Source organism: Mobula hypostoma, chromosome X1 (assembly GCF_963921235.1).
Source record: "Mobula hypostoma chromosome X1, sMobHyp1.1, whole genome shotgun sequence".
In the NCBI taxonomy this organism is placed as follows: domain Eukaryota; kingdom Metazoa; phylum Chordata; class Chondrichthyes; order Myliobatiformes; family Myliobatidae; genus Mobula; species Mobula hypostoma.
In genome coordinates, this window is record NC_086128.1 from 68,068,868 (window position 1) to 68,081,418 (window position 12,551).

The following is a 12,551-nucleotide window of genomic DNA, read 5'->3' on the forward strand; positions in this document are numbered from 1 at the left end:
TAGTGGGGGAGTCTAGGACCGGAGGACACAGATAGAGTGGATGTGGAGAGGATGTTTCCTATAGTGGGGGGAGTCTAGGACCAGAGGACACAGATAGAGTGGATGTGGAGAGGATGTTCCCTATAGTGGGGGAGTCTAGGACCAGAGGGCACAGATAGAGTGGATGTGGAGAGGATGTTCCCTATAGTGGGGGAGTCTAGGATCAGAGGACACAGATAGAGTGGATGTGGAGAGGATGTTCCCTATAGTGGGGGAGTCTAGGACCAGAGGGCACAGATAGAGTGGATGTGGAGAGGATGTTCCCTATAGTGGGGGAGTCTAGGACCAGAGGACACAGATAGAGTGGATGTGGAGATGATGTTTCCTATAGTGGGGGAGTCTAGGATCAGAGGACACAGATAGAGTGGATGTGTAGAGGATGTTTCCTATGGTGGGGGAGTCTAGGACCAGAGGACACAGATAGAGTGGATGTGGAGAGGATGTTTCCTATAGTGGGGGGAGTCTAGGACCAGAGGACACAGATAGAGTGGATGTGGAGAGGATGTTTCCTACATTGGGGGAGTCTAGGACCAGAGGGCACAGGTAGAGTGGATGTGGAGAGGATGTTTCCTATAGTGGGGGGAGTCTAGGACCAGAGGACACAGATAGAGTGGATGTGGAGAGGATGTTTCCTACATTGGGGGAGTCTAGGACCAGAGGACACAGATAGAGTGGATGTGGAGAGGATGTTTCCTATAGTGGGGGAGTCTAGGACCAGAGGACACAGATAGAGTGGATGTGGAGAGGATGTTTCCTACATTGGGGGAGTCTAGGACCAGAGGGCACAGGTAGAGTGGATGTGGAGAGGATGTTTGAACGGACATTGAACCCGTGAACACTACCTCAGGACTTTTTATTTCTATTTTGCATTACTCATTCAATTTAACTACCTTATATAAATATAAACACAGTAACTCTCGGTTTTATTCCTACATTACGAGGTATTGCATTGTAGCTGCTGCTGAGAAGTTAACAAATTTCACAACACATGCCGGTGACATTAAACCCCATTCTGATTCCAATTCTGTCTCGGCATTAATCTCATCAGAAGACCTTCCTCTGGCGGCTGCCAGACTAGCAGGTCGATGGTTTAACTGAAAAGCTAATTGAGCGACAAGGAGGACATAGAGCTGCGGAGGGGCCTGATTTTGTAGATTGACCAGCGAGATATCAGTTGGAGAAGGACCGTTCAGTTATGGGCAGGAAGCATCGCAAAGGACTTCAAACAACCGGTTAGACACAGAACCAGGAATTGAAAGAGTTTAGAACCTGGAACAAAATCCGAAGTACAAAGTAAATGTATTATGTAAGTGGGTACAGGAACGGTATGCTGGCATTTATAGCGAGAGGATTCGAGTACAGGAGCAGGGAGGTACTACTGCAGTTGTACAAGGCCTTGGTGAGACCACACCTGGAGTATTGTGTGCAGTTTTGGTCCCCTAATCTGAGGAAAGACATTCTTGCCATAGAGGGAGTACAAAGAAGGTTCACCAGATTGATTCCTGGGATGGCAGGACTTTCATATGAAGAAAGATTGGATGAACTGGGCTTGTACTCGTTGGAATTTAGAAGATTGAGGGGGGATCTGATTGAAACGTATAAAATTCTGAAAGGATTGGACAGGCTAGATGCAGGAAGATTGTTCCCGATGTTGGGGAAGTCCAGAACGAGGGGCCACAGTTTGAGGATAGAGGGGAAGCCTTTTAGGACCGAGATTAGGAAAAACTTCTTCACACAGAGAGTGGTGAATCTGTGGAATTCTCTGCCACAGGAAACAGTTGAGGCCAGTTCATTGGCTATATTTAAGAGGGAGTTAGATATGGCCCTTGTGGCTACGGGGGTCAGGGGGTATGGAGGGAAGGCTGGGGCGGGGTTCTGAGTTGGATGATCAGCCATGATCATAATAAATGGTGGTGCAGGCTCGAAGGGCCGAATGGCCTACTCCTGCACCTATTTTCTATGTTTCTATGTATATACAGTCGCATGCAAAAGTTTGGGCACCCCTGGTCAAAATTCCTGTTACTGTGAATAGCCAAGCGAGTAAAAGATGAACTGATTTCCAAAAGGCATAAAGTTAAAGATGACACATTTCTTTAATATTTTAAGCAAGATTGCTTTTTTATTTCCATCTTTTACAGTTTCAAAATAACAAAAAAGGAAAAGGGCCTGAAGCAAAGGTTTGGGCACCCTGCATGGTCAGTACTTAGTAACACCCCCTTTGACAAGTATCACAGCTTGTAAAAACGCTTTCTGTAGCCAGCTAAGAGTCTTTCAATTCTTGTCTGGGGGACTTTTGCCCATTCTTCCCTGCAAAAGGCTTCCAGTTCTGTGAGATTCTTGGGCCGTCTTGCATGCACTGCTCTTTTGAGGTCTATCCACAGATTTTCGATGATGTTTAGGTCGGGGGACTGTGAGGGCCATGGCAAAACCTTCAGCTTGTGTCTCTTGAGGTAGTCCATTGTGGATTTTGAGGTGTATTTAGGATCATTATCCTGTTGTCGAAGCCATCCTCTTTTCATCTTCAGCTTTTTTACAGACGGTGTGATGCTTGCTTCCAGAATTTGCTGGTATTTAATTGAATTCATTCTTCCCTCTACCAGTGAAATGTTCCCCGTGCCACTGGCTGCAACACAAGCCCAAAGCATGATCGATCCACCCCAGTGCTTAACAGTTGGAGAGGGGTTCTTTACATGAAATTCTGCACCCTTTTTTCTCCCAACATACCTTTGCTCATTACGGCCAAAAAGTTGTATTTTAACTTCATCAGTCCACAGGACTTGTTTCCAAAATGCATCAGGCTTGTTTAGATGTTCCTTTGCAAACTTCTGATGCTGAATTTTGTGGTGAGGACACACGAAAGGTTTTCTCTGGTGACTGTTCCATGAAGGTCATATTTGTGCAGGTGTTGCTGCACAGTAGAACAGTGCACCACCACTCCAGAGTCTGCTAAATCTTCCTGAAGGTCTTTTGCAGTCAAACAGGGGTGTTGATTTGCCTTTCTAGCAATCCTACGAGCAGTTATCTCAGAAAGTTTTCTTGGTCTTCCAGACCTCAACTTGACCTCCACCGTTCCTGTTAACTGCCATTTCTTAATTACATTATGAACTGAGGAAACGGCTACCTGAAAACGCTTTGCTATCTTCTTATAGCCTTCTCCTGCTTTGTGGGCATCATTTATTTTAATTTTCAGAGTGCTAGGCAGCTGCTTAGAGGAGCCCATGGCTGCTGATTGTTGGGACAGGGTTTGAGGAGTCAGGGTATTTATAAAGCTTTGAAATTTGCATCATCTGGCCTTTCCTAACGATGACTGTGAACAAGCCATAGCCCTAACAAGCTAATCAAGGTCTGAGACCTTGGTAAAAGTTATCTGAGAACTCAAATCTCTTGGGGGCCCAAACTTTTGCATTGTGCTCCTTTCCTTTTTTTCACTCTAAAATTGTACAAAAACAAAAATAACACACTAATCTTGCTTAAAATGTTGAAAAGAATGTTTCAGCTGTAACTTTATGACTTTTGGAGATCAGTTCATCTTCTACTCACATAACTATTCACAGTAACAGAAGTTTTGAGGAGGTGTGCCCAAACTTTTGCCTGCCTCTGTATGTATATAAAACTCTTTCACGCTGTAATTTTCTGTATTGCTCTGTACTGCTGCCACAAAAAAAAAACAAATTTCATGACATGTGAGTGATGATAAACCTGATTCTGATCTGGGTCTCTATTGTGGATTGAGAGTGGGAAGGGGACAGGGAGATGGTAATTGTGGTTAGGAAAAGGGGAAGGGGGAGGCGAGGGAGCGGGAAGTACCAGAGGGAAATTCTGTAATGATCAATAAACCGATTGTTTGGATGCAAATGAACTTGTCCTGGTGCCTCAGGGCTCAAGGTGTGTCTGCACCTGCACCACCTCTCACCACTACCCCTGTCCCACCTGTCCCACACCCCTCCGGCGGCACTCCACCCTCGAGGTTGGTCCTGTCAGATTTACCACTCGGGTCAGGAACTCCACACTCACAAGTACGGTACTGAGCGACTGTTGTACACATGGGCGCGACTCAGACTTTTACACAGTCCCGCGCGGTGCACGTCACATTTATGATTCACAGGTTGATTTCCTTGCAGACCTTCACAGTAAATACAAAGAATCAAAGAGTAATAATAAATAAATAAGCAATAAATATCAAGGACGCGAAATGAAGAGTTCTTGAAAGTGAGTTGACTGGGTGGGGAACAGTTCAGTGTCGGGGCAAGTGAAGTTGAATGAAGTTATCCCCGCTGATTCAAGAGCCTGATGGTTGAGGGGTGATAACTCTTCCCAAACTTGGTGGTGTGGGTCCTGAGGCTCCTGTACCTCCTTCCTGATGGTTGAGGGGTAATAACTGCTCCTGAACCTGGTAGTGTGGGCCCTGAGGCTCCTGTACCTCCTTCATGATGGTTGAGGGGTAATAACTGTTCCTGAACCTGGTGGTGTGGGACCTGAGGCTCCTGTACCTCCTTCCTGATGGTTGAGGGGGTAATAACTGTTCCTGAACCTGGTGGTGTGGGTCCTGAGGCTCCTGTACCTCCTTCCTGATGGTTGAGGGGTAATAACTGCTCCTGAACCTGGTAGTGTGGGCCCTGAGGCTCCTGTACCTCCTTCATGATGGTTGAGGGGTAATAACTGTTCCTGAACCTGGTGGTGTGGGACCTGAGGCTCCTGTACCTCCTTCCTGATGGTTGAGGGGGTAATAACTGTTCCTGAACCTGGTGGTGTGGGACCTGAGGCTCCTGTACCTCCTTCCTGATGGTTGAGGGGTAATAACTGTTCCTGAACCTGGTGTCGTGGGACCTGAGGCTCCTGTACCTCCTTCCTGATGGTTGAGGGGGTAATAACTGTTCCTGAACCTGGTGGTGTGGGTCCTGAGGCTCCTGTACCTCCTTCCTGATGGTTGAGGGGTAATAACTGTTCCTGAACCTGGTGGTGTGGGTCCTGAGGCTCCTGTACCTCCTTCCTGATGGCAGTAGTGAGAAGAGAGCATGGCCTGGGTGGTGGGGCTCCCTGATGATGCTCTCAAATCCAGGCAGCATCCTGGTGAATCTCCTCTGCACCCTCTCTGAAGTTCCCACATCCGTCCCATAATGAGGTGACCGGAACTGTACACAATCCCTCAAGTGTGGTCTAACCAGGGTTTTATAGAACTGCAACGTTACCTCATGAACTTAGTCCCCTGACTTATGAAGGCCAACACACTGCACACCTTCTTAACCACCCTATCAACTTGCGTGGCAACTTTGAGAGTTCTTTCATAGAAACATAGAAAACCTACAGCACGATACAGGCCCTTCGGCCCACAATGCTGTGCCGAACATGTCCCTACCTTACAAATTACCTAGCGTTCCCCATAGCCCTCTATTTTTTTAAGCTCCATGTATCTATCCACAAGAAACGCAATATTGATGTTAAGGATACTATCAGAACGAGCTATTCAAGTGCAAAAAGATTTGTTTGTTTTATCGACTACACAAAATCATTTGATAAAGTGAAGCACAATAAGTTAATTGAGATATTAGAGGAAACTCCAGATCTAGATTCGAAAGACCTCTGCCTAATCAGAAATCTGTACTGGGAACAAACTGCCGCTGTAAGAATAGATGGAGAAGTGAGTCAGTTTACAAAAATCAGGAGAGGCGTTAGACAAGGGTGTGTTCCTCCCCTGATTTGTTTAAAATGTACAGTGAAACAATATTACAAAAAATAAGAGACATCTTGGGAATCAAAGTTGGTGGTGAAAACATCAATAATTTCAGATATGCGGATGACGTTGTGTTAATTGCAAGTACAGACAAAGAACTACAAAACTTAATTGATATAATTGTTGAAGAAAGTGCAAAATTGGGTCTATCTATCAATCGCAAAAAGACAGAATGTATGGTGATATCCAAAATGAATGAGAATCCTATCTGCAGGCTGAGAATAAACGGGGAAGACATAAAACAAGTACAGAACTTTTGCTATTTAGGAAGCTGGGTGACATCAGATGGCAGGTGCGACATGGACATCAAAAGAAGAATAGGGATAGCAAAAGACACCTTTACGAGAATGAAGAGTATACTGACCAATACTAAACTAGGCATGACAACCGGCCTCAGAGTACTGAAATGTTACGTTTATCCAGTTATGTTATATGTCTCAGAATGTTGGACAATATCTAGTAACATGAGGAAATGAAATGAAGCAGCAGAGATGTGGTTTTTGAGGAGGATGCAAGGAATATTATGGATGAAATGAGGATATCATGAACAGAGAAAACAAAAAAATAGAAATAATGTATCAGATCATGAAAAGGCAACGTGACTTCATTGGACATCTGATTGGGAAAGAGCAGTTAGAATGCACGGTAATTATGGGAAAGACTGAAGGGAAGAAAGCAAGAGGAAGACAAAGACAAATGATTATGGAAAAAGTGGCCACAGAACTGGAAATGAATACCAATGAATTGATCTACTTGACCCGAAACAGGAGTGTGTGGGCCATGGCAGTCAAAGCTCAAACTGGGCCCGGCACCTGATGATGATGATGATGATCTATACCTGCTGATGACGAGAGTTTAGAAAAATGATGGGGGGAGGGAATTCTCAGTGAAACCTATCAAGCATTGAAAGGCCTGGATAGAGTGGATGTGGACAGGATGATTCCCAGAGTGGGGGAGTCTAGGACCAGAGGACACAGATAGAGTGGATGTGGAGAGGAAGTTTCCTATAGTGGGGGAGTCTAGGACCAGAGGGCACAAATAGAGTGGATGTGGAGAGGATGTTTCCTATAGTGGGGGAGTCTAGGACCAGAGGACACAGATAGAGTGGATGTGGAGAGGATGTTTCCTATGCTGGGGGAGTCCAGGACCAGAGAACACAGATAGAGTGGATGTGGAGAGGATGTTTCCTATGGTGGGGGAGTCTAGGACCAGAGGACACAGATGGAGTGGATGCGGAGAGGATGTTTCCTATGCTGGGGGAGTCTAGGACCAGAGGACACAGATAGAGTGGATGTGGAGAGGATGTTTCCTATCGTGGGGGAGTCTAGGACCAGAGAACACAGATAGAGTGGATGTGGAGAGGATATTTCCTATGGTGGGGGAGTCTAGGACCAGAGGGCACAGATAGAGTGGATGTGGAGAGGAAGTTTCCTATAGTAGGTGAGTCTAGGACCAGAGGGCACAAATAGAGTGGATGTGGAGAGGATGTTTCCTATGCTGGGGGAGTCCAGGACCAGAGGACACAGATAGAGTGGATGTGGAGAGGATGTTTCCTATGGTGGGGGAGTCTAGGACCAGAGGACACAGATGGAGTGGATGCGGAGAGGATGTTTCCTATCGTGGGGGAGTCTAGGACCAGAGAACACAGATAGAGTGGATGTGGAGAGGATATTTCCTATGGTGGGGGAGTCTAGGACCAGAGGGCACAGATAGAGTGGATGTGGAGAGGAAGTTTCCTATAGTAGGTGAGTCTAGGACCAGAGGGCACAAATAGAGTGGATGTGGAGAGGATGTTTCCTATGCTGGGGGAGTCCAGGACCAGAGGACACAGATAGAGTGGACGTGGAGAGGATGTTTCCTATCGTGGGGGAGTCTAGGACCAGAGAACACAGATAGAGTGGATGTGGAGAGGATATTTCCTATCGTGGGGGAGTCTAGGACCAGAGGGCACAGACAGAGTGGATGTGGAGAGGAAGTTTCCTATACTGGGGGAGTGTAGGACCAGAGGGCACAGATAGAGTGGATGTGGAGAGGATGTTTCCTATGCTGGGGGAGTCCAGGACCAGAGAACACATATAGAGTGGATGTGGAGAGGATGTTTCCTATGGTGGGGGAGTCTAGGACCAGAGGACACAGATGGAGTGGATGCGGAGAGGATGTTTCCTATGCTGGGGGAGTCTAGGACCAGAGGACACAGATAGAGTGGATGTGGAGAGGATGTTTCCTATCGTGGGGGAGTCTAGGACCAGAGAACACAGATAGAGTGGATGTGGAGAGGATATTTCCTATGGTGGGGGAGTCTAGGACCAGAGGGCACAGATAGAGTGGATGTGGAGAGGAAGTTTCCTATAGTAGGTGAGTCTAGGACCAGAGGGCACAAATAGAGTGGATGTGGAGAGGATGTTTCCTATGCTGGGGGAGTCCAGGACCAGAGGACACAGATAGAGTGGATGTGGAGAGGATGTTTCCTATGGTGGGGGAGTCTAGGACCAGAGGACACAGATGGAGTGGATGCGGAGAGGATGTTTCCTATCGTGGGGGAGTCTAGGACCAGAGAACACAGATAGAGTGGATGTGGAGAGGATATTTCCTATGGTGGGGGAGTCTAGGACCAGAGGGCACAGATAGAGTGGATGTGGAGAGGAAGTTTCCTATAGTAGGTGAGTCTAGGACCAGAGGGCACAAATAGAGTGGATGTGGAGAGGATGTTTCCTATGCTGGGGGAGTCCAGGACCAGAGGACACAGATAGAGTGGATGTGGAGAGGATGTTTCCTATCGTGGGGGAGTCTAGGACCAGAGAACACAGATAGAGTGGATGTGGAGAGGATATTTCCTATCGTGGGGGAGTCTAGGACCAGAGGGCACAGACAGAGTGGATGTGGAGAGGAAGTTTCCTATAGTAGGGGAGTCTAGGACCAGAGGGCACAAATAGAGTGGATGTGGAGAGGATGTTTCCTATAGTGGGGGAGTCTAGGACCAGAGGACACAGATAGAGTGGATGCGGAGAGGATGTTTCCTATGCTGGGGGAGTCCAGGACCAGAGGACACAGATAGAGTGGATGTGGAGAGGATGTTTCCTATGGTGGGGGAGTCTAGGACCAGAGGACACAGATAGAGTGGATGTGGAGAGGATGTTTCCTATCGTGGGGGAGTCTAGGACCAGAGAACACAGACAGAGTGGATGTGGAGAGGATATTTCCTATGGTGGGGGAGTCTAGGACCAGAGGGCACAGATAGAGTGGATGTGGAGAGGATGTTTCCTATAGTGGGGGAGTCCAGGACCAGAGGGGACAGATAGAGTGGATGTGGAGAGGATGTTTCCTACAGTGGGGGAGTCTAGGACCAGAGGACACAGATAGAGTGGATGTGGAGAGGATGTTTCCTATGCTGGGGGAGTCCAGGACCTGAGGACACAGATGGAGTGGATGTGGAGAGGATGTTTCCTATAGTGGGGGAGTCTAGGACCAGAGGACACAGATAGAGTGGATGTGGAGAGGTTGTTTCCTATGGTGAGGGAGTCTAGGACCAGAGGACACAGATAGAGTGGATGTGGAGAGGATGCTTCCTATGGTGGCGGAGTCTAGGACCAGAGGACACAGATAGAGTGGATGTAGAGAGGATGTTTCCTATGGTGGGGGAGACTAGGACCAGAGGACACAGATAGAGTGGATGTGGAGAGGATGTTTCCTATGGTGGGGGAGTCTAGGACCAGAGGGCACAGATAAAGTGGATGTGGAGAGGATGTTTCCTGTAGTGGGGGAGTCTAGGACCAGAGGACACAGATAGAGTGGATGTGGAGAGGATGTTTCCTGCAGTGGGGGAGTCTAGGACTGGAGGAAACAGATAGAGTGGATGTGGAGAGGATGTTTCCTATGGTGGGGGAGTCTAGGACCAGAGGGCACAGATAAAGTGGATGTGGAGAGGATGTTTCCTGTAGTGGGGGAGTCTAGGACCAGAGGACACAGATAGAGTGGATGTGGAGAGGATGTTTCCTATAGTGGGGGAGTCTAGCACCAGAGGGCACAGATAGAGTGGATGTGGAGAAGATGTTTCATATAGTGAGGGAGTCTAGGACCAGAGGACACAGATACAGTGGATGTGGAGAGGATGTTTCCTATAGTGGGGGAGTCTAGGACCAGAGGACACAGATAGAGTGGATGTGGAGAGGATGTTTCCTATAGTGGCTGAGTCTAGGACCAGAGGACACAGATAGAGTGGATGTGGAGAGGATGTTTCCTATAGTGGGGAGTCCAGGACCAGAGGGCACAGATAAAGTCGATGTGGAGAGGATGTTCCCTATAGTGGGAGAGTCTAGGACCAGAGGGCAGAGTTAGAGTGGATGTGGAGAGGATGTTTCTGATGGTGGGGGAGTCTAGGACCAGACGACACAGATAGAGTGGATGTGGAGAGGATGTTTCCTATGGTGGGGGAGTCTAGGACCAGAGGGCACAGATAGAGTAGATGTGGAGAGGATGTTTCCTATAGTGGGGGAGTCTAGGACCAGAGGTCACAGATACAGTGGATGTGGAGAGGATGTTTCCTATAGTGGGGGAGTCTAGGACCAGAGGACACAGATAGAGTGGATGTGGAGAGGAAGTTTCCTATAGTAGGGGTGTCTAGGACCAGAGGGCACAAATAGAGTGGATGTGGAGAGGATGTTTCCTATAGTGGGGGAGTCTAGGACCAGAGGACACAGATAGAGTGGATGCGGAGAGGATGTTTCCTATGCTGGGGGAGTCCAGGACCAGAGGACACAGATAGAGTGGATGTGGAGAGGATGTTTCCTATGGTGGGGGAGTCGAGGACCAGAGGACACAGATAGAGTGGATGTGGAGAGGATGTTTCCTATCGTGGGGGAGTCTAGGACCAGAGAACACAGATAGAGTGGATGTGGAGAGGATATTTCCTATGGTGGGGGAGTCTAGGACCAGAGGGCACAGATAGAGTGGATGTGGAGAGGATGTTTCCTATAGTGGGGGAGTCCAGGACCAGAGGGGACAGATAGAGTGGATGTGGAGAGGATGTTTCCTACAGTGGGGGAGTCTAGGACCAGAGGACACAGATAGAGTGGATGTGGAGAGGATGTTTCCTATGCTGGGGGAGTCCAGGACCTGAGGACACAGATGGAGTGGATGTGGAGAGGATGTTTCCTATAGTGGGGGAGTCTAGGACCAGAGGACAGAGATAGAGTGGATGTGGAGAGGTTGTTTCCTATGGTGAGGGAGTCTAGGACCAGAGGACACAGATAGAGTGGATGTGGAGAGGATGCTTCCTATGGTGGCGGAGTCTAGGACCAGAGGACACAGATAGAGTGGATGTGGAGAGGATGTTTCCTATGGTGGTGGAGACTAGGACCAGAGGACACAGATAGAGTGGATGTGGAGAGGATGTTTCCTGCAGTGGGGGAGTCTAGGACTGGAGGAAACAGATAGAGTGGATGTGGAGAGGATGTTTCCTATGGTGGGGGAGTCTAGGACCAGAGGGCACAGATAAAGTGGATGTGGAGAGGATGTTTCCTGTAGTGGGGGAGTCTAGGACCAGAGGACACAGATAGAGTGGATGTGGAGAGGATGTTTCCTATAGTGGGGGAGTCTAGCACCAGAGGGCACAGATAGAGTGGATGTGGAGAGGATGTTTCCTATAGTGAGGGAGTCTAGGACCAGAGGACACAGATACAGTGGATGTGGAGAGGATGTTTCCTATAGTGGGGGAGTCTAGGACCAGAGGACACAGATAGAGTGGATGTGGAGAGGATGTTTCCTATAGTGGCTGAGTCTAGGACCAGAGGACACAGATAGAGTGGATGTGGAGAGGATGTTTCCTATAGTGGGGAGTCTAGGACCAGAGGACACAGATAGAGTGGAAGTGGAGAGGATGTTCCCTATAGTGGGGGAGTCTAGGACCAGAGGGCAGAGATAGAGTGGATGTGGAGAGGATGTTTCTGATGGTGGGGGAGTCTAGGACCGGACGACACAGATAGAGTGGATGTGGAGAGGATGTTTCCTATGGTGGGGGAGTCTAGGACCAGTGGCACAGATAGAGTAGATGTGGAGAGGATGTTTCCTATAGTGGGGGAGTCTAGGACCAGAGGTCACAGATACAGTGGATGTGGAGAGGATGTTTCCTATAGTGGGGGAGTCTAGGACCAGAGGACACAGATAGAGTGGATGTGGAGAGGATGTTTCCTATAGTGGGGGAGTCTAGGACCAAGGGACACAGATAGAGTGGATGTGGAGAGGATGTTTCCTATAGTGGGGGAGTCTAAGACCAGAGGACACAGATAGAATGGATGTGGAGAGGATGTTTCCTATAGTGGGGGTGCTGGGACCAGAGGACGCAGATACAGTTGATGTGGAGAGGATGTTCCCTATAGCGGGGGAGTCTAGGACCAGAGGGCTCAGGTAGAGTGGACGTGGAGAGGATGTTTCCTATAGTGGGGGAGTCTAGCACCAGAGGGCACAGATAGAGTGGATGTGGAGAGGATGTTTCCTATGCTGGGGGAGTCCAGGACCAGAGGACACAGATAGAGTGGATGTGGAGAGGATGTTTCCTATGGTGGGGGAGTCTAGGACCAGAGGACACAGTTGGAGTGGATGCGGAGAGGATGTTTCCTATGGTGGGGGAGTCTAGGACCAGAGGACACAGATAGAGTGGATGTGGAGAGGATGTTTCCTATCGTGGGGGAGTCTAGGACCAGAGGACACAGATAGAGTGGATGTGGAGAGGATGTTTCCAATAGTGGGGGAGTCTAGGACCAGAGGACACAGATAGAGTGGATGT